We start from the raw sequence: 22,572 nt of genomic DNA, 5'->3' as shown, positions 1-22,572 counted from the left end.
TTAAATTATCTTTATTTACTTATTGGATAGACACAACCAGAAATAGAGAGGGGAGGGGGAGATAGAGAGGGAGAGAGACAGAGAGATACCTGCAGCCCTGCTTCATCATTTGTAAAGCTTTCCCCTCTGCAGGTGGGGATGGGGGGACTGGGGATTCGAACCCTAGTCCTTGCACATTGTAACATGACCACTCAACCAGGTGTGCCACCACCTGGCCCCCAGACTTATTTATTAAGGAGAGACGAGAGGAAGAGAACACACCAACACATGATTCTGGCACATGAATGCCAGGGCTCCACCTCAGGACCTCATGTCTGAGAGTCCAATGCTTCATCCACCGAAGCACATCCTGGGCCATGGTGTACACACGTATTTCTTACAGTGTGAGTTTTCTATCCATCTGATTGAAACTTCGTCCATCCTTGCCATTCCCGTTCAGACTATCATTGGCTTTTCTTACAACACCTTTATTTATTGCGAATAAATTTAATGCTAATAAATCTAACGTCAGGTATATTTGGTTCTAAGCCCCACTGAGTCTTCTAGGCACATGCATTTTTGTCATGCTTTAGCTCACGGGAAGGGCTCGTAGACACTCCGTAGGTGTTGATTGGGCATTTGAGAGAATGACTGAAACACGCAGAGGAAATAACCTTTGTACTTCCTTCTTTCTCCACAGTCATAGGGGGGCATGCATCGTGTTTACACTGTTTGTGTTTAACACTAAGCACTTGGGCTTTCTGAAGTTTTCGTGCTCTTTCAGGTCACCAGCTTCAAGTCTTTGAGGACTCTAGAGTACTCTAACGGGACTTTTAGAGGCTATGGAGGCTAGCGTGTCAGCTTCTGTGTGTGAGGGAGGCCCTAGTCCCCAGTGTTGCATATGCCAGAGCACATCAGTCAAGAAGAATAAATTAAAATAAAAAGAACTTTTAAGTAGGACTTTTGTAGACCTGGGAGGTGGTATAGTGACTGGATAAAGCATTGAGCTCTGGGGCTGGGGCCACAACGTAATTGTTATGCGAAAGATGTTCCTGCCTGAGGCTCCATGGGCCCAGTCAACTTCCATATGCCAGAGCTGATCAGTGCTAGGGGTCAGCTCTTTCTCCCCCCTCTCACTTAATAGATAAAAATAAAGCCTTGGGGGATCAGGCAGTAGCGCAGCGGGTTAAGTGCACATGGCGTAAAGCGCAAGGACTGGCTTAAGGATCCCGGTTCGAGCCCCCGGCTCCCCACCTGCAGGGAGTCGCTTCACAGGCAGTGAAGCAGGTCTGCGTGTGTCTGTCTTTCTTTCCCCCTCTCTGTCTCCCCCTACTCTCTCCATTTCTTTCTGTCCTATCTAACAATGACGATATCAATAACAACAACAATAATAACTACAACAACAATAAAAAGCAAGGGCAACAAAAATAAAGCCTTGGACTCTCAAGCATGAGGTCCCAAGTTCCATCCCTGGCATTGCACATGTTAGAGTGACGCTCTAGTCCTCTCATTAAGAAGTAAAAAAATCTTTTTTTAAGATGAGACTTTTGTAGAAATATTAACAGAAGTCACATAATATGGATTTTAAAAAGGGATTACTGGTGAATTGAATGCAGGAAAGTGTCAAGAAACCTTAGTCACCAATTAAAAAAATAATTTCTTTTACTTTTCAAATCATGTCCTATTTTTTATACTTACAATCTCTGCCCTTCTTCCTTTATTTATAAATGACAGCTTCCTTTGACTATTCTTTCTCACAGCTGACTCATTTGATTTGCATCTGTTCATCTGTCTGCTTTTTTTGCTCTGGTTTATGGTGGTTCTGGGGATTGAATTTGGGACTTAGGAGCCTCAGGCATGAGAGTCTCTGAGTAACTATATGCCGTCTACCTTCATCTTTTACTGTCCACTCTCTGCATGTCGAGAGCTAGACTACAGCTGCTCTCTGAATTGAGTTAAATATCCAACTTGCAAAAATTGTCTTTTAAAAATTATCAACTTTTTTCTTTTCTTTCTTCTCCTTTTTTTTTTTTTTAATTTTAATGAGAGAGAGATTAAAAAAAAGGAGGATGGGCCAAAGTACTGCTCAGCCCTGGCTTCTGGTGATACTAGGGACTGAACCTGGGACTTCAGCGCCTCAAGCATGAAAATGTTTTTGCATAATGGTTGTTATTTCCCTGCCCTAAAATTGTCTGTTTTCATTCCTGTGTTTCTTGCCATGAAATAATTTTATTGGTGCTGTTGTAGTATGACTGTGTCATTTGTGAAAGAATGGGCTTGCTTCTTCAGAATTTGCTACTGTCCTGAGCTGAAGGGGAATGTTTTTTTTTTTTTTTAATTTGTTTATTTATTGATTTTTTAAAATTTATTTCTTTATTGGGGAATTAATGTTTTACATTCAACATTAAGTACAATAGTTTGTACATGCATAGGGGAATGTTATTTTCTTGAAATTAGAGGCTTGACTCTAGGATAAGTTTCCTGTTGGTTCTCAAGGCTTAAGTCCCTGGTGTTTGTTCATCATTATCTCTAAGGCAAACTATAAACTTCTGGTATGTCCTCTAATCTGGTGTACTTTTTGTTATTGCTATTGTTGTTAGATGCTGTAGGTTATTTGTCAAAAAAAAAAAAGTCAGTTTCATTTGTTTTGAGGTGACTCTGATTTAGGCGATTGTAAATTCTTTAGAAGTACAATTTCTTGGGAGTCGGGCAGTAGCACAGCGGGTTAAGTGCACATGGCACAAAGTGCAAGGACCAGCATAAGGATCCTGGTTCGAGCCCCCAGCTCCCCACCTGCAGGGGAGTCACTTCACAGGCAGTGAAGCAGGTCTGCAGGTGTCTGTCTTTCTCTCCCCCTCTCTGTTTTTCCCTCCTCTCTCCATTTCTCTCTGCACTATCTAACAACAACGACAACAATAGTAACTACAACAACAATAAAAACAAGGACAACAAAAGGTAAAATAAATAAAATTTTAAAAAAAGACTTTAAAAAAAAGAAGTAAAATTTCTTATATAAAAGGGTAATTCCAGATGCTCTCTCCCTTAAGGAGGAAATAAAGAAACAAAGCAAGGGAACAGGGGGCTGGGCGGTGGCGCAGCCAGTTAAGCTCATGGTGCAAAGCGCAAGGACTGGTGTAAGGATCCCGGTTCAAGTCCCTGGCTCCCCACATGCAGGGAAGTCGCTTCACAAGCAGTGAAGCAGGTCTGCAGGTGTCTATCTTTCTCTTCCCCTCTCTGTCTTCCGTTCCTCTCTCCATTTCTCTCTGTCCTATCCAACAATGATGACAGCAATGTAACAGTAATAATAAGAACAAAGACAAACAACAAGGGCAACAAAAAGGAAAAATGGCCTCCAGGAGCAGTAGATTCATAGTGCAGGCACTGAGCCTCAGCGATAACCCTGGAGGAAAAAAAAAAAAACCAAAAAATAAAGCAAGGGAACAAGCAAAGTCAAGAGACAAGCCAGCCTTTGGTCTCAGCCTGCACAAGTGAGTTTCTCAGGGGCTGCAGAGGAAGTGGGCAGTGGAAGCAGAATGGAGGGGTCCAGTGGACTTTGGTGGGGGCAGGGTGTGGTGACTCACTCTGAAGAGGTGAGAAACATCTGCTGTGTTTCTCTTGCAAGCAGAGCACCATCATAGTGAGGGGACCAGCTTGGAAGGAGTTCATGTACACTGTCAGCCAGTGCAGCGGTGACATTCGTAAGGAGGGCTCTTTCCCTAGGCCACAGGAAACCAGGGGCATCTTTGGACGGGTTGCAGGATGTCAAGGAGGGCAGTCTGGTGAAGAGTGGGTGAGTTCTGCTTTTGACCTGAGCTTTCCACCCAGATGACGAATTTTGTTTTGGGGAGTGGGAGGCGTTGAACGAGCTGGAGACTCCTACAAAAGTGTCAGCTGAATCAGAAGCCTTCAGCCATAGGGACTGACAAAGTGTAATAATGCCTGGGAGGTTGTTCCTTTTGAAAACAACACTGAATAGACAGAGAAAGCCGACTCAGCCTTCACGATGAAGACAGCTGGACGGCATCAAACCAGGTAAGTGAGAGGTGGAGCACACGTTTTAGGCTAGCTGAAGACCCCAATGGAAACCCTCGTGGTAGTTTGGTGGACTGACTTGAAAATATAGCTTTGTCCCTTAGAATGATTAATTCAACGATCACCACCCTATGGTTCTAAAGTGATTTTTTAAATAACAAGCCACAAATGAACAGTGTTTAAGATTTTTCTGCTGGAGTAAATCAGGAAGGTTCCTTTGACAGCTTCTGGATCTTACCTAGGAGGCTGGTTCACCAGTTCTGCAGAGTCTACATATATATCTAACCAGATTTTGTATTTGTAAACATATATTTGTGAAACTTGGGCGTTCTCCATATGGTCACCTTCTGTAGTGTATAGCTTTTTCATAAATCCAACAAGTTGACTCTTACGAAGTTAGAACTTCCTGGGCCTGCAAGATAGCTTATCTGGATAGTGTGCTTGCTTTGTCAAGTATGCAACCCAACGCTAAGTCTGCTGTCCACAGCAGTGGAGGAAGCCTCAGTGCTGTGGTATCTCTCCTTCTCTGTCTTTTCCTATCTGCAAAATTCATCCCAGGGTGGTGAAACCTAGGCTTACATGCTTATAATTTATCAGGAAATAGATGTATAGGGTACCCACTTCCCAATTGTGCTGTATTCTAAATATTTGAGAATTTATGTTGTCCAAAAATCACAGGCACAGCTGAGTAGAAACAGAGGCGTCTGTTGAAGGCTTGTGAGAGCTAACTTGCAAGTCGGGAAGCAGGTCTGATCAGCATAAGTTGTTGAGCAAACTTCTGAGAAAGGAAGTTGTAGGGGGAGGGGTCCTATTTTCATGCCAGGTAAATTTAGAGTAATCTAACAGTCTAAAAATACTGAAGAGTTGTACAAGATGCTTTTTCATGAGAGGGGAGAGCAGTCACGTGCAGTTGGGAGAACATACAGGGAGCCTATGTATTCGTAGGTCACATTACGGAGAATGGTAGGTTAAGGTGTTACAGTAGTGAGAAAGGTGACTCCTTGGTAAAGGAGGGCTCAGTTGTGCAGCAGCCAGTTCCATCTGGGCATCTTATCAGCCTGGAGATATTTCTTAGTCTAATCAGAGCCAGGAGAATACTTCCTAGGAAGGGTTTGTTAACGTGTTCCAAACTTCACGCCCAAGCCAGTGTGTTTGATTTAGCCTCCTTTAATCTCAAGCATCCACCTCAGTTTTGACTAGGAGGAAGGGGGCAGAGTTGTAGAATGTTTTGATCACTTAGTTACATTTGGAACTCAGTGCATTTCCTAAATAAGTGTGTTGGAACTGATAAAGTTCTCACTTCAGATCCCAAAGGATACTAACCATGTTAGATGGCCTGCCCTCCTCTTCTCTCAGCTTTTCTGGACCCATGTTAGAGGGTGGCCAGGTTGGGCATGTCAGAGAGGTGAATCCTCCAGGTCTGAGGCTGCAGGGTTTGTAGACAGAGTGAGGTGACTGGAGAAGAATGAGGAAGTTGAGGCTAGGGCTGACTTGGAGAAAAAGACTGTATGACATTGGGAGTGATAAGCCAGAAGGGTAGGGCTGGCTGGCTTTCTGGGAATTAGTACTCAGATTTTCATTCTCTCCTTTTGATATTAGTCCTACCCCACCCTTCTCTCCCTCCCAGTTCTACTTTGCAGTGAGTCTGCTCCTGAGTTTCTGACCCCAGGCAAGTGTGATGGAAGAAACAGCTGGAGAGGGATTGGATGGGTGAAATGTGGCACTGGGAACAGCAGTGAGGAAGGGTAAAGAGCTAATCTGGAATTAGAAATCTGAGGAAGTTCCCTGGTGTCCATAGAAATAGTTCTAGGCATTCTCTGATGGGTCATGACTTGAATTCTCTCAAGCAGTTTTGCTTTAAAGATCTTAAGGCATTCTGGGCTATTTCCTTACCTTCTAGGTATAGTGATAAGCCCTCTTCTGCTTCAGACACAAAACGTGTAAACAGGCGGTAGGTAGCACAGCGGGTTAAGCGCAGGTGGCGCAAAGTGCAAGGACAGGAGTGAGGATCCCTGTTTGAGCCCCCGGATCCCCAACTGCAGGGGAGTCACTTCACAGATGGTGAAGCAGGTCTGCAGGTGTCTTTCTTTCCCGCTCTCTGTCTTCCTCTCCTGTCTCCATTTCTCTCTGTCCTATCCAATAATAACTACAACAATAAAATAACAAGGGCAACAAAAGGAAATAAATAAATATAAGAAAATAACAGTGTAAACAGCTAGCAAGCACTGGACCTTTCTTATTGGTCCGCAAGTGACTAGTCTCAAGAAGGCATTTGGAGACTGGTGAGGTGACTTGGCAGTAGAGCACGACTTGCATGCCTGAGACCCTGGGTTAGATCCCCAAACTGCATTTGCCAAAGCAGAGCAATGTTCAATTTCAACTTAGTAAAATAGATACTTCTTTTTAAAAAAAAAATAAAAGAGGTTTGGGCTGGGTGGTAGAGAACCTAGTTGAGTGCATTCATTACCATGCGCCAGAACCTCGATTCAAGCCACCTGCAGCAGGGGGATGAGCAGTGCTGCAGGCGTTTTTCTTCCTCCCTCTCCAACTTCCCCTTCTGTCTTGATTTCTCTCTGTCTCTGTCAAATGATAGTTCTTGGATTTACTGAGTTAGATCAGGTTTCTCTGGTGGTTTTGTTTGTTCTTATAAGCTGTTCAAAGAACATGCATGGTCTTTGGGCTTTTCTAGGTAGTCAGACACCATTTTCACTTTATTTCACAGGACTGGCAATATGTCAAACACTGTGTACTGTAAGGCAGGAGAGAATGCCCACTGGAATTTCCAGTGAGGTAGTGGACAATTGTAGGAAAACATGGTCTTCATTAATTCAAGTGTTGTCTAAGTTATACTCTGAATATTAGATGGAAAGTTTTTTTGGTTTTTTTGTTTGTTTGTTTGCTTTCACCAGAGCACTGCTCAGCTCTGGTTTGTGGTGGTTTAGGGGATTGAACCTGGGTCTTTGGAGCCTCAGGCTTGAGGGTCTCTGCATAACCATGATGCTATCTGTCCCTACCCTCCGCTGAATATTAGAGAGAGGCAGTGGCACTTGATCTTATGGTTCTAGGATGGACATGATTGGACTTGACATTTACAAGGTCATTTTCTAACCTAGATAAGAGAGGTTTCACTTGTACCCTGGAGACAAAGTCGATTGCAGCATGAGCAACAGCCGCTGAGCAAGTGAAGTCTGCAAATGTAGATTTGGTCCTTGCAGCCTTGCCCAGGAGTCTCCATTACCTAGCACGTTTGGGCGTAAGTGTCCACAAGTACCAGGGTTCAGAATAAAACTAACCCAAAATTATCTCCGTTGAATTCATCAATATGCTCTCCTCTCTGGTGAAGGAAAGTCCTAAGTTTTTGTTTGTTTTCTCCCCATTCTAAATACAAGACTGGGCTTTGACGAGCTGCTGAATGGCAAACAAGGCATGTCAGATCCCATTCAGGCATTTGTGTCATAAATCATTAGAGTGGGCCTAGGAGATCAACTCCCCTGAGTCGCATTTACCATCTGGAGGTACTGCTGGGCTTTACCGTGATGATTAAAGCATAAATTAATGGCTGTAATGAGCATTTTGTGTTGTCATAGTGCCGATAAGAGTATGCTCTGTTAGAAGGCGGGGCTGGGACTTGTACATCTCAACAGCAGCCCTTTCCTGTGAGTTATTTTCAGCATCAGCTCAGGAAATATCAAAAAATTTGTATGACTCTTAAACTTCATGTTTCTTGTGCTGAAATCATAGTCACACACTTCTGGCAAATCTGTTTGTTTACATACATTTGAAACTGCGGCTAGAAGCAGTGGATTTCACTCCTTGGCAATGAACTTTTCTCCTTCCTTTTCCTTTTAAATCCATGTTAGGAGTTAATTTAAAAATATATATACAGTGTTTTGTTCAGCTCTGTTCTTTTTTCACTTCCTACCAACATATGAAGTGATATTTTGTCCAGTACTTATGTGGTAGGGTAGGGTGCCACTTTATAGTTTCAGAGACTTATTTTTAGCCAGAGATGGAAGAACAAATGTCTTCTGTTGTGATTGCTTTGTGTGTATACACACTCACACATCCTGTCTTGCTTGAAAGAAATTCACTGTTTTGAGGAAGCTGAAATATGCCCATTTTAGTGGATGAGAGTCGCATTATTCTCAGAGATAACTCATTAGTTTTCTTTCTTTTCATGTCAGACGGGTGATGTGCTGACGCTGTTGACAAGGTTTGTGAGTGGCACATCTCACGCAGTCACATGGCAACCCAGTCATCACGCTTATGAACTACAAAAGGATCCTCGGATTAGTTATCTAATGTTGAATTTTTATTTAATTTTTAAATAGTAAAACTCTAAAAAAATTTATGATTTAGCCAAGGCTATGCTGATTTTCCGTAACACCGCAATTGATGACATCAGTGAGACAGAAGTTACTTTGCAAAATGAGCTTCTGACAGAATTCCTAGAAAAATATACTCAGTGTGAATCATTTGGTAGAGCTTAGATATGAGAGGATAGAAAGGAGGACAGAGGACATTTTTATTCCGATAAAGACCTGATGGGTAAAGACTGAAGAAGTAGCATCCTGGCTGTGCAAAAAGCCATTTGTGCTTGAGGCAGCAAGTTTCCGGAGTCAATCCTGAGGACCATTAGAAACCAGAGCTGAGCAGTGCTCTGGGGGAGACAAACAGACAAAGAAACAAATCTCATGGGTAAAAATGATCAAAGAATCCATCACTGTGTGGATTAACTAAGTATATTAGTAGGATGCTTGGAACTTGGGGTATATTTTTGTGGTAAAAATGGCCAGGAATTCCCAGCTACTATGAAAGAATATATTTAACTCCTAATGGATGAAAAAAAAAATGCAATGAAGAATAATAGGAAGTGAGACAGTGGTGATACTTCAACAGAGCAGAGAAATTAAATAGGTCTTATGACTCTACTATGGTGCATTCAAGGAACAAGAAGTTACTGTGTTATGGAAAATGTTAAGGAGGAGGACAGGCTGAAGGACTGAAGATGACTTGTAGCTCACTAATGTTCCAGGTTGTGCAGGGGAATTCCAGATTCCTGCTTGCGTCCATATGTAAGAGTATGAGTATGTCCATACTCAGGTCTGCATAAGCAGTGCCTGTGCTTGTCTCCTGCTTTCTGTGAGCTTTCTGTGTTCCTCCAGATAGCAATCAAATGCATCATCTTTTCCTGGAACTGCATAGATCAGTTTGGTATTTAGGGAAAGGCCTTTATTAAAAAAAAATAGACGTATTTTTATGAGCCTATTTATTTTAGTACTTTCTTGAAACTATATTAGGTACTAAGAGGCATTTGTGTTACAACACATTTGGGTGTGGGAAGCTACAAAAAAGTACTGACATTTTTATTGAACACCGAGCTTAAAAATTAAATCTAAGAGTAGACTGCCTAGTTTCTTCTGGGTAGTAAGACAAAACTACTTCAGTGGTTTAGTCAGGCTCTGCTTATATGAACCTTTGGAAGAAAGAAGATTATCTGTGAATAGTCTTGACATCAGCAGAGATAATTTAACATTGAAGTTATAAACATGGGCTGGCCAGATAGACTGTCAGTAAAGTGCTGTGGTACCATTTCCAGGAAGAACAATTCTCCTGCAGTTTTCTTTCATTTTTGACAGCCCTTGTTTATTTATTTTCCCTTCTTCTTCGCATTAAGTTTGTTATTACACCCTCTTCTAGGTAAAGAAATTAGTAGTGAAGTGATATCAGAAAAAATGGATAGATGATCTGAGCTGTAGTGTTCAAGGGTGTGTTTTTACCAGACATTCCCGTTTTTCAAAGTATTTTGGTTTCTGTTTCAGGAAAGGTGGAATAATAAACACTGAACAAAGAAAGTCAGTTACACTTGAATGTTTAGATTAAAATAAAAAGGAGAACAAGCACACTTAGTCTTTTTATGTTTGAAATTATATAACTTCTAGTTCTTTAGCTCCTGTGGATTTAGTTGAAAACTTTTGTTTTCCTTAGATCATATATTATTTTGAAGTCAGTGTCTTGGTAACAGATTTGTAACAGTTGTTATACTTTGGCATAAGTTACTAATATGAGACATTAGGAATTAAAGAAAGAATAGATTTTTTAACACATTTTTGAATAGTCTGTGTTCTCTAATAATCTAAAAAGCAGTTCTGAATTTTTTTCCCACCAGCGAAGTCATTGAGACTTAGTGCCTAAACAGCTCTACTGTTTTTCCTAGTGACTTTTTTTTTCTTTTCTCTAGATAAAGGCTGAGAGAGAGAGAGAGAAGGAGGGAGAGCAAGAAAGACACTGCAGCAGTGCCCCACTGCTCCTGAAGCTTACTGCCTGCAAGTGACCCCATGCTGGGGGCCAGGGCTGAACCAGGGTGCTTGCCCATGACAGTGCATGCCCTGCCCCGCCTACTCAGCTAGCAGCTTGATTTTGAATTGTTTGGCAACTGTAGTTTCAAGTCCAGGAAAGTAATTAGAGCACCTACAGAAGAATTAATTGCTTCTATTTTATTCTTTCTGTGGGTCTCTAGCTGTTTCTGGAGCCACAAGTAAACAGTGCTGACTTTAATTTAAATGAGAAGCTTTTTCACTATTTAGACTTTAATTTTTCTCTTTTTTACATTTATTTTCCCTTTTGTTGCCCTTGTTTTTTTTATTGTCGTTGTAGTTATTGTTGTTAGTGATGTCATTGTTGTTGGATAGGACAGAGAGAAATGGAGAGAGGAGGGGAAGACAGAGAGGAGGAGAGAAAGACAGACACCTGCAGACCTGCTTCACCGCCTGGGAAGCGACTCCCCTGCAGGTGGGGAGCCGGGGGCTCGAACCGGGATCCTTGCATTTCGTACCACGTGCGCTTAACCTGCGCTACCGCCCGACTCCCTAGACTTAAATTTTCTTTCCATAGCTCTCCTGTTAGAAACTTTGCAAAGCACTGTTCCTCTCTACCACCTGGCTAGGTGTCGGGAAAGAAGGAAAGGTAGTGAGGCCGCCCACAAACCCACACATGATTTATCTGGTAGTAAAAGTTGGGGGGAAGAAATGTCAAGAGTGATTTTGGATAATTTGAAAAATTTGGAAGTTCATGTTTTGTAAAATATAAAATCATTCAGTTTTGTATAGAAAGAAGTTACTGCAAATCATCCAATCCAGTCTTCTCCTTCACTGATTAAAAACTAAACCCAGCACAACTAATTGACTTTCTCGATAAGACAGAGATCAGAAACTGCAAAACCAAGATTTTGGCCTGATAGTTCCAAGTCCTCGTCGTCGTCTTCTTACACCAAGATTATCACTGGGGCTCAGTGCCTACATACAAAGCCACTGTCCCAGCACCCCCCTCTTTCCTCCCTCCCTTCCTTCCTTTGTACTTTATTTGATAGTTTAGAGAGAAAAAAAGAGAGACACCTGCAGCACTGCTTCACCACTCAGAAAGCTTTCCCCCTGCAGGTGGGGCCCGGGGGCTCGTGCGAGGGTCCTTATGTATTGTAACATGGGCGCTCTACCAGGTGCACCACCACATGGCCCCCACCTGACCTCTTTTCTGTTTCCTCATTCCCTTTCAAATTCTCTCTATATATAATAAGTGAAATGACAAAATAATAAACATAAGAATAATTTAATTGTTAAAAAGAACAACAAAGGAGGAGCCAGGCCTGTGAGATGGCACAGTGAACAGGGTGCTGACCTTGGGAGCCTGAGGTTTCCACTTCCATCCTCGGCATCCCACGTGCCAGGGTGATCCTCTGGTTCTCTTCCCCTTCTCAGCTTGTGTGAGCAAATTAATTAATTTAAAAAGTTCTAGGTAGGAACCATATGTGTGCTCATGGATAGCCCTCTTCTCTGACAGGTGTAAAACTATTGGCTGTAATGAGAGGGGGAAGGCAGCGGTGCAAGTGTAAGCATTTGGTTGAGCACACACATATTACCATACACAAGGACCTGGGTTCAAATCTCTTGTCTACCGGCAGAGGGGAAGCTTCACAAGTGGTGAGGCAGTACCATGCCAGCATGCCACAGATGTCTGTCCTCTCCCTCTTTGCCCCTCCCTCAGTTTCTTTCAGTCCTATCAAATACAGGAAAAATAAACTAAAATGAAGGGTAGAAAGACAGAGATACCTGCACTATTTCACTACTCACGAAGCTTTCCCCCAGCAAGTGGGGACTAGGGGCTTGTGTGTGGTAAATGTGCACTCAACCTGGTGTACCACCCCTTAGCCCCTGGCTCCTACTTTCAAAATGGTGATTTCAAGGGCTGTGGGTAGATAGCATAATGGTTAATGCAAAGAGACACTTGCCTGAGACTCCAAGGTCCCAGGTTCAATCCCCTGCACCACCATAAGCCAGAGCTGAGCAGTGCTCTGGTAAAAATAAATTAATTAATTAAATAAAGTGGTGATTTCAGGAAAATGAGTAATTCAGACTAAGAGACGTTCAGCCTACAAATATCTATGTTATGAACGTATGTCAGTAACACTTTCTGCCCTCAGACTGACTCCCCTTTGATCCCTTTTCTACTTTCTCACAGAAAGTTTATCAAGGAATTAAAAAAAAAAAAAAAGCTGTTAACGGACTAGCAAAGTAGCTTGCCTGCAAAATAGCTTCCCCAGATAGTGTGTGTGCTTTGCCGTGTGCGCCCAGGATGGAGCCTGGCCACCAGCCCTTCGGAGGAAGTATCAGTGCTGTGTACTTTGACCCTCTCCCTGTGTCTGTTTCTCTGAAAAAGTCAGCCTGGACCAGCGAAGCCCTGGCAATGACCAAAATAAAATAAAATAAGGTTGTTACTATCAAATACCACGGACACTATATTTAATAATATCAACGGGTATTTATTCAGTGTCAAAAACTATCCTAAGACTTCTTACATTTATTATTTAGTTCCTACTCTGCTGTAGAGATTATCATCTCCTTTCACAGATGAGAAAATCCACTTCAGGAGGTTAACTAACTTGCTGAAGAGGTTACACAATAGGCTGGGGCGATAGGATAATGGTTATTCAAAATGGATTTAATGCCTAAGGCACCAAAGGTCTTAGCTTCAATCCCCAGCACCATCATAACCAGAGTTGAGCAGTGCTGTGGTTAAAATAGTTACACAACTAACAGATAAACCGGATATGGAACCAAGTTTTCTGATTCTGAGACATTAATTTTTTTTCTTTTTTTTTTTTTTTTTTTGTGTGGCAGTTTTTTTGTGGCGGGGAGGCAGGGAGAGGGGGAGAAGAGAGAGAAGGGGAGACAGAGAGGACATCACTGTGCTCCCTGAGACGACGTAATGATTGTAAATCAAAACATTCACGTTCTGCACCGAAGGCCATCTGCTGTGATGAGCTTTTCATGTTTATATTGGTAGAGGTCTGTGGATTTTCTACTGAGTGGACCACAGTGGACAGAATGTTACTGTCCCTCATTTGTTCACTGTGTAGAGGGAAAACTCAGAGACACCTGCAGTGTTATATATAGACATCATTTCGCATTTTTCAGAGGTCATGGATCTTTCATGCAAGAACTCATGGCTTGGAAAGCTTCTCTAGTTAAGTAACTGATGTGTTAGTGGTTGGAAAATCAACTACTCATGCTATTTTTGCTCTTGATCAAGGTGGTGGTGTCTGCTATTCAAAACAAGTTAAAGGGTTTGCATAAAATGTTGGTGGCAGCGGAAGGAGGCTGCATGTCTCATATGCCCCACTGCTTTACATAAAAGTTGCTCTTTAAATGTTATCCCTGTTCCCCATTTCATTCCCTATCGAGTACCTTCTAAAATGTTTTAGTTTAGGGCCTGGAGATAGCGTATCTGGTAGAGCATATACCTCACTATGTGAGAACCCAGATTTGGACCCCAGCAACACATGGGAGGACCAGATGAGGGAGCGGTTCTGTGGTGTCTCTCCTGTCGTACACTATCTGAAATAAAAGGTAGGGAGGAAGGGAAGGGAAGGGAAGGGAAGGGAAGGGAAGGGAAGGGAAGGGAAGGGAAGGGAAGGGAAGGGAAGGGAAGGGAAGGGAAAGGAAATAGGGGGCTAGGTGGTCCTGGACCCAGTTATACTGGCTCCACCAGCTTAGCTCATATTTTATTTTACTGCCTCCAGGGTTATTGCTGGGGCTTAGTGGCTGCACTACGAATCCACTGTTCCTGGAGGCCATTTTTTCCCATTTTGTTGCCCTTGTTTTTGTTGCCATTGCTGTTGTTGTTGGATAGGACAGAGAGAAATTGAGAGAGGAGGGGAAGAGAAAGATAAGACACCTTCAGACCTGCTTTACCACCTGTGAAGCAACACTTCCTCCCCACCCCCCCCACCCCCGCAGGTAAGGATCGAGGAGCTTGAACCGTGTGCTACCGCCCACCCCCCAGTTGATAACTATTTATGAATCTTTTTGTAATAGTGTGATATCTTTGTTGTCTTTTAGGAAAAAAGGGATTTAACTGAATGGTGGATTCTTTTGCCCAAAGCAAGTGATACTCTCTCTTAATCAGTTGAAGGTTTTTTTTATCATTATTATTGTACATCAATGTTGTTAATATTTCGGAGGCTCTTGCCAGCCGGGCTGGCTTCACGGGCGGGTAACAGAGACGCGGAGACAACGGCTGGGCAGGGAAGCTGTATTTCTTTATTCAGGAACAACGATTCACAAACTAAGACAAACTAATCACCAAACAGAACTCTGCTGTCTCTTTGCGGCGGCGCAAGCACTCTCTCTCTTACTCTGGAACTCAGGAACTCTCTAACTCTGGCACTCTGGAACTCTCGTACTTGAGAGCCCTCTGAAACTCTGGCCCACTGGAACTCTCTCTTACTCTGTAACCCTGAAACTCTCGAACTCAGGAACTCTGGAACCCTCTAACTCTGCAACTCTCGAACTGCGGAACTCTCTTATTCAGGAACCCTCTCTCCGGGTTCCTTGGGGCGGGGCCAAGCAGGCCCGCCAAATTAACTGGACTAATCCAATTCTCTTGGCGGGGGAGGGTTAGAACAAACCAATGTAAAGCATACGACACATCAACACCATTCCCACCACCAAAAGACTGTGTCCCATCCCATCCTCTTCCCCCTCCACCGCCCCACCCTGTGAAGCCAAATATCCACCCTCACCCTCAAACCAGGGTTTTCACTTTGGTGCCCTCCTCCAAGCTCAGTATCCTGCTTTGAGTCTCCCTTTCTGTTCTTCTTTCTCAACTTCCGTTGATGAGAGGGATCATCGCATACTCATCTTTATCTTTCTGACTTAGCTCACTTAACATAATTCCATCTTGGATGGAGTTAGAAGGAATTATGTTAAGTGAAGGTTTTTTTTTTAAAGATTTTATTTATTCATGAGAAATGATAGGAGAGAGAGGAAGGACCAGACATCACTCTGGTACATGTGCTGCTGGGGATTGAACTCAGGACCTCAGGCTTGAGAGTCCAAAGTCTTATCCACTGTGCCACCTCCCAGACCACGTGAAGGGTTTTTTTTTAAATATTATTTATTTGTTTATGATATAGACAGAAGAGGGAGGGAGGGAGGGAAAGATACACGTGCAGCCTGTCCTGCCATTCTCGAGTCTCTCCCCACCCACTGCAGGTGGAGACTTTACCAGGTTTGCTTCCTTCTTCCTCCTCCAGTTTGCTTGTTTGTTTGTTTGTTTTGTTTCTTTTAACCACAGAACTGCTCAGCTCTGGTTTATTGTTTCTGGGGATTGAACCTGGACCCTTCAGTGCCTCAGGCATGTAAGATTTTTGTTTGTTTGTTTGTTCCACACAACCTTTATGCTATCTCCCCAGCAGAAGTTGAAGACGTCTTAGAGGTAGACTTTCTGTACTCTGTAACCTGGTGGATTATGAGAGAACAAGAAATGGGAACTGGCCAGGGAGCACATTCAGTTGGGATTTCAGCTGAAAGAATTTGTAGGGTAAGAAAGCACTGCTAGTATTGTTGCTGCGTCCACTGCCGTGACACCAAGAGACTTGCAGAATCTCCTTCCAGGGTAAACTGAAGTTTCTTTATTTAAAAAAAAAAAAAAAATATATATATATATATATATATATATTTATTCCCTTGTTATTTTATTGCTGCTATTACTGTTGTCATCGTTGTTGGATTCGACAGAGAGAAATGGAGAGAGATGGGAGAAGACGGGGAGAGAAAGACAGACCCCTGCAGACCTGCTTCACTGCTTGTGAAGCGACTCCCCTGCAGGTAGGTAGCCAGGGCTCAAACCGGGATCCTTATGCTGGTCCTTGCGCTTTGCGCCACCTGCGCTGCTGTGCATTATTGACACTTCTATGCCTGTTATTACTGAGCAGAATTCAAGATAAAGGACATCTGGGCCATTTCTACTGCTTGGCTCTTACAAATAGAACTAATGTGAGTGTTGGTATCAAGGGTTTTGTGTACATATATATTTTCAATTTCTCTGGGATAAATGCCTGAATGTGCAGTCGTGAATTATGTGGTGCTGGCATGTCTGGTTCTAGAAGATGCCACACTGTTGTCCATTGTTATTATACCATTATACTTTCTTGTCAGCAATATGTGAAAAAGCCCATGTTTCCACATCTTTATCAGGCTTGGTGTTTGTCACTCTTTCTCAAAGATTTCTTTTACACGAAATATAAAGAGCGTTGATGTGAGAAAGGAAAAGAGAGAAGGCAGAGCACAGTCTGCCCCATGTAGTGGCAGGGTAGAACCAGAAACCTCAGGCAGGCAATTCCCAAGCTCTGCCAAGAGCGTTTGCCTGTAGAGAGAAGGGAAACTCAGCACAGCACCAGAGCTGCTGTGTGTGTTGGCCACGTGGTGGCCAGAGCAGGAAGCTGGACAGTGCACATGGCAAGGCAGGGCCTCGACGGTGAGCTGATCTAGATGTCTGGCTCATCTGGCTCCTTTATTTATTTATGAAGTCATTACTATGACTTCACTTCTCCAGACTGACTGGTTTTCAGAAAGGAGCGATAGTGGGGGAGAACACCACAGCACCGAAGCTTCCTCCAGCGTGGTGGGAGCCAGGCCTGAGCCTGGGTCACGCATTGAGCCCAGCAGGCATGTCATCCGTAAGAGCTAGTTACTGGCCCTCCGGGCTATCACTGTTGTTTCAGTCATTGCTGTAGCTGTAGCGACATTGCAGTTTGGTGCAATTTGCATTTCCTTCATGACTGGTGATGCTAAATACCCTCTTGTGTGTGTTTGTCATCTGAAATGGCTGTTTCTTGTGCCCATTTTCGAATGAAAGTTCTTATGATTTAACCTCCTTGTGTAATCACATGATGTCACCCACATAGAGAAACTCACAAGCTTTTTTTTTTTTTTTTGCCTCCAGGGTTATTGCTGGGGCTCCTGTGCCTGCACTAGGAATCCACTGCTCCTGAAGGCTATTTTTTCCCTTTTGTTGCCCTTGTTGTTGTCATTATTGTTGCCATTGATGTTGTCATTGTTGGCTAGGACAGAGAGAAATGGAGAGAGGAAGGGAAGACAGAGGGGGAGAGAAAGATAGACACCTGCAGACCTGCTTCACCGCCCGTGAAGCACCTCTCTCTCTCTCTGTCTCTCTGTCTCTCTCATTCTTCTAGACTTAACTTAATGTTATCTTTTCGGAAATGTCCGCTTCTATTGTAGGAAAAAAAAATTCCTATTCACGTATCCACTTACCTATTCTATTTTTTTAACACTCTACTTCTGTCCATATTTTATCTAAGAAGAGATTTGCTCAGCTATATGCCTTACTGAATACACTCTGATGAATGAGAAAATAATCAGTTTATTGTGTCATTTTACTCCCAGGGACTAGAACATGCCTGGGACGGACTAGTCACATAGTAAATACTTACTGAAGGACTGAATAAGCAGTGAATTTGATTCCATATATCGACACTCCCTTCCACAGCATATTGCCCGGCATATCCTGTTTATATTGTAATCAGAGGGACAGTAAACACTCGTTATACTGACTGGACACTGGCCAGTGCCAACCTGCCTCTGTGCCCATTTGCTCAGCACTAATGTACTCTGTCACAGCTCTTTGTGGACTCCTTCCCTCTCCCTCCTGGAACATTTGATACCTAAAACATGAAATTGGAAGAACCTATAAGAACTTCTGTTTCTCTGGTCCTAGCAGTTACCTGGCACAAAATAGATGGTCACATCTGAGCAAATAGTTCTTAGTTTCAATATTGCTTTTACTTGTGTGAGGTCAGAATCCAGCTGCATTTTGAGTAAACCAGTGTCCCACTGACCAGGTTGCCAGAACGCACAGGAAACATCTGTTAATTTTGGAAAGCAGTTACACTGATTTGGAGAATTATTGCTATTGACTTAAACAAAGCTCTCTTTGAAAGAAGGCCTTATGTGCAACTATCTTTATTAGAAACATAGTGAGCTGGGGCCTGATGGTAGCGTAGCAGGTTAAGCGCACATGGCGCAAAGTGCAAGGATCCCAGTTCGAGCCCCTGGCTCCCTACCTGCAGGGGGGGGTCACTTCATGGGCGGTGAAGGAGGTCTGCAGGTGTCTATCTTTTTTTTTTTTTTATTTAAGAAAGGATTAATTAACAAAACCATAAGGTAGGAGGGGTACAACTCCACACAATTCCCACCACCAATCTCCATAACCCACCCCCTCCCCTGATAGCTTTCCCATTCTTCATCCCTCTGGGAGCATGGACCCAGGGTCATTGTGGGTTGTAGAAGATAGAAGGTCTGGCTTCTGTAATTGCTTCCCTGCTGAACATGGGCGTTGACTGGTGGGTCCATACTCCCAGTCTGCCTCTCTCTTTCCCTAATAGGGTGGGTCTCTGGGGAAGCGGAGCTCCAGGGCGCATTGGTGGGGTCTTCAATCCAGGGAAGCCTGGCAAGCATCCTGGTGGCATCTGGAACCTGGTGATTGAAAAGAGAGTTAACATACGAAGCCAAACAAATTGTTGAGCAATCATGGATCCCAAGCTTGGAATAGTGGAGAGGAAGTGTTAGGGAGGTACTCACTGCAAACTCTAGTGTACTTCTGCTTTCAGGCATATATTTTGCAGTAGTTTATGGATACGTGTGCACATAAGCTCTCTCTCACAGAAACTGGTGTATATCTAGGTTATGGGACTTTGTTAGAAAGTAAACCACCTGAGATGAAATTAGAGTGTACTATAAAAGGAGAGGTCTCACCCGAGTAATGAAGCTGAAGGGTTGTCATTCCACTCGTGAAGTCTCTGGACACAGTCTGAGGTGAAGCATGTTGAGGTAGCAATCGTTGCGTTGGTTAGGTTGTGATCGGCGGATGCAATATTATTTGGTATGGATTGGGAGACGCATATGGGAAAGTGGGTCCTATCCAAGGGTTCCAGGACTGGGGGAAGTAGGGGCTCTATAGTGGAGATGTGAGTTTCCTGCTGTCTTAGGGTTCAAAAAGACAATCGATAGTTAATGTTATCATCACATTATTTGGTAATTGGGTTAACTTTGAAAAGTCCTTTTGTTATGGTTTGCTGTACAGTATCCAGTATCGTGTATATAGCTGTGCTATTGGATGCTTCTAATCTACTTGGTCTAGGCTTTTGAGAGAGCCCGCATATCAAATACACAGCCTATATATTAAAAAGATTCAGTTTGTGTTTTGAGAAACTTTGAGACATACAATTGATTTTCCCCCTCTCATATTAATCAACTACTGATTTATATGTCTACATTTTGCTAGGAGTGTACATAAACACCATTCCCACCACCAAAAGACTGTGACCCATCCCTCCCACCCACTCCCACCCCCCACTGGCCCAGGAAGCTGCATGTCTACCCCTCACCACAGGGTTTTTACTTTGGTGCCCTACTTACAATTTGATGAGGTCCTGCTTTTAGTTTCCCTTTCAGATCTTCTTACTCAACTTCTGTTGATGAGTGGGATCATCCCATACTCATCTTTATCTTTCTGACTTAGCTCACTTAACATAATTCCTTCTAGCACTGTCCAAGATGGGTCAGAGAAAGTGCGTTCATTGTTCTTGATAGCTGCATAGTATTCCATTGTGTATATATACCACAGCTTTCTCAGCCACTCATCTGTTGTTGGGCACCTGGGTTGCTTCCAGGTTTTAGCTATTATGAATTGTGCTGCTATGAACATAGGAGTACACACCTCTTTGTGGTTGTGTGTTATGGAGTCCTTGGGGTATAACCCCAGGAGAGGAATTACTGGATCATATGGAAGGTCCATGTCTAGCCTTGTGAGAGTTTTCCAGACTGCTCTCCACAGAGGCTGGATCAATTTACATTCCCACCAGCAATGTAAAAGGGTTCCTCTGTCCCCACATCCTCTCCAGCATTTGTTGCTGCTGTCCTTTTTGATGTATGCCATTCTTACAGGAGTGAGGTGGTATCTTAGTGTTGTCTTAATTTGCATTTCTCTGACAATCAGTGACCTAGAGCAGTTTTTCATGTTTGTTAGCCTTTTGGATCTCCTCTGTAGTGAATGTTTTGTTCATATCCTCTGCCCATTTTTGGATGGGGTCATTTGCTTTTTTGGTGCTAAGTTTGCTGAGCTCTTTATATATTTTGGTGATTAGTTTCTTGTCTGATGTCTGGCATGTGAAGATCTTCTCCCATTCTGTGAGGGGTCTCTCTGTTTGTTTAATAGTTTCTTTGGATGTGCAGAAGCTTTTCAATTTGATGTAGTCCCATTGGTTTGTTTCTGCTTTAGTCTTCCTTGCAATTGGGTTTGATTCATCAAAGATGTCCTTGAGGTGTAGGTGGGAAAATGTTTTACCAATGTTTTCCTCTAAGTATTTGATTGTTTCTGGTCTGACATCTAGGTCTTTGGTCCATTTGGAGTTGATTTTTGTTTCTGGTGAGATAAAGTGGTTCAATTTCATTCTTCTGCATGTTACAACCCAGTTTTCCCAGCACCATTTATTGAAGAGAGTCTCCTTTTTCCATTTAATCCTTTGGGCCCCTTTATCAAAGATTAGATGCCCATAGGTGTTGGGATTTATTTCTGGGCTTTCAATTCTGTTCCACTGGTCTGTGTGCCTATTTTTGTTCCAGTACCATGCTGTTTTGATGATGATGGCTTTATAATATAGTTTAAGGTCTGGGAGTGTGATGCCTCCATTTCTGTTTCTTTTCCTCAAGATGGTTTTGGCAATTCTAGGTATTTTCAGGTTCCAGATAAATGACTGTAGTGTTTGTTCTATTCTCTTAAAGAAGCTTGGTGGAACTTTGATGGGTATAGGTGTCTATCTTTGTGTCTTCCCCTCCTTTCTCCATTTCTCTCTGTCCTATCCAACAACAACAACTACTGTAACAATAAAAAAGGGCAATAAAAGGGAATAAATAAATATTTTTTTAAAATTATAATTTGTATGCTTATAAACTGGTAAATCTATTTATTTATTTTTATTAGAGATTTAGTATTGCTTTACAAAACCATAAGGTAGTCGGGTTGTAATTCCATATAGTTTTCACAACCAGTGTTCTGTGTCCCATCCCCTTCACTAGAAACTGCAGTAGAGGAGGGCCAGGCAGTAACGCAGCAGGTTAAGTGCACAAGGCACAAAGTGTATGGACCAGCATAAGGATCCCAGTTCAAGCCCCGAGCTCCCCTCCTGCAAGGGGGATGGAGGTCACTTTACAGGTGGTGAAGCAGGTCTGCAGGTATCTTTCTCTCCCCCTCTCTATCTTCTCCTCCTCTCTCCATTTCTCTCTGTCCTATCCAACAACAATAACAATAATAGCAAGGCCAACAGAAATGGCCTTCCAGGAGCAGTGGATTTGTAGTGTAGGCACTGAGCCCCAGTGATAACCCCTGAGACAAAAAAAAAAAAAAGAAGAAGAAGAAGAAGAAGAAGAAAGAAATGTAGTGAGCATCCCCATTCATGGAGTGGCTAAGTGAGAGACATTCCTTTATATAAATATTCCCTTTTTGTTGCCCTTGTTGTTTTTTTATAGTTATTACTGTTGTTATTGTTGTCATCGTTGTTGGATAGGACAGAGAGAAATGGAGAGAGGAGGGGAAGACAGAGAGGAGGAGAGAAAGACAGACACCTGCAGACCTGCTTCACCGCCTGTGAAGCGACTCCCCTGCAGGTGGGGAGCCGGGGGCTGGAACCAGGATCCTTATGCCGGTCCTTGTGCTTTGCGCCACCTTGCTTACCCCACTGCACGACTGCCCAACTCCCATGAGAGACATTCTTTTCCTCTCATTCCACAAGTCCTTTTGACAAAATGTATAAAAAGGCTTCATAGAATCTATATTTCTATTCCACTCAAAAGCAGTTATTTTTAAATTTTACTTTCTTCTTTTATTAGCAGTCTCTTAAGTAATACAGATGTTAAGATGGTTTCCATTGGGGTCAGGTGGTGGCTCACCCAGTAGAGTTCACACCCAGTAAGAGCTCACTTGCTACCATCTTTGAGGACCCAGGTTCAAGCCCCTGGTCCCCATCTGCAAGGGAAAGCGTCATGAGCAGTGGGACAGAGCTGCAGACTCCTTGCCTCTCTGTCTCTCTCTATGTCTCTCAGAAAGGAAGGAAAAAAGAAAACGGCCATGAGGAGCAGTGGAAGTGTTGTGCAGGAGACGGAGGGAAGACGGCATAGCGATGATGCAAACAGACTGTCGTGCCTGACG

At 43.1% G+C, this 22,572-nt stretch overlaps 1 protein-coding gene and 1 non-coding gene across 3 annotated transcripts in view; one reads left to right on the top strand and one right to left on the bottom strand.

Annotated features, from left to right (window-relative positions):
• Nucleotides 1-22,572, top strand: part of FGD6 (FYVE, RhoGEF and PH domain containing 6) — a 156,277-nt gene that overhangs the window by 13,324 nt on the left and 120,381 nt on the right. The window lies entirely within an intron of this gene.
• LOC132539715 (small nucleolar RNA U13) lies at nucleotides 8,190-8,294 on the bottom strand. Its single transcript, XR_009551041.1, has one exon. It is a non-coding gene; the product is annotated as a small nucleolar RNA U13 (small nucleolar RNA).

The sequence above is a fragment of the Erinaceus europaeus genome, chromosome 7 (assembly GCF_950295315.1).
Source record: "Erinaceus europaeus chromosome 7, mEriEur2.1, whole genome shotgun sequence".
NCBI classification, from domain to species: Eukaryota; Metazoa; Chordata; class Mammalia; order Eulipotyphla; family Erinaceidae; genus Erinaceus; species Erinaceus europaeus.
Note: the sequence above shows the minus strand (reverse complement) of the source record. Positions and strands in the feature narration are given on the sequence as shown.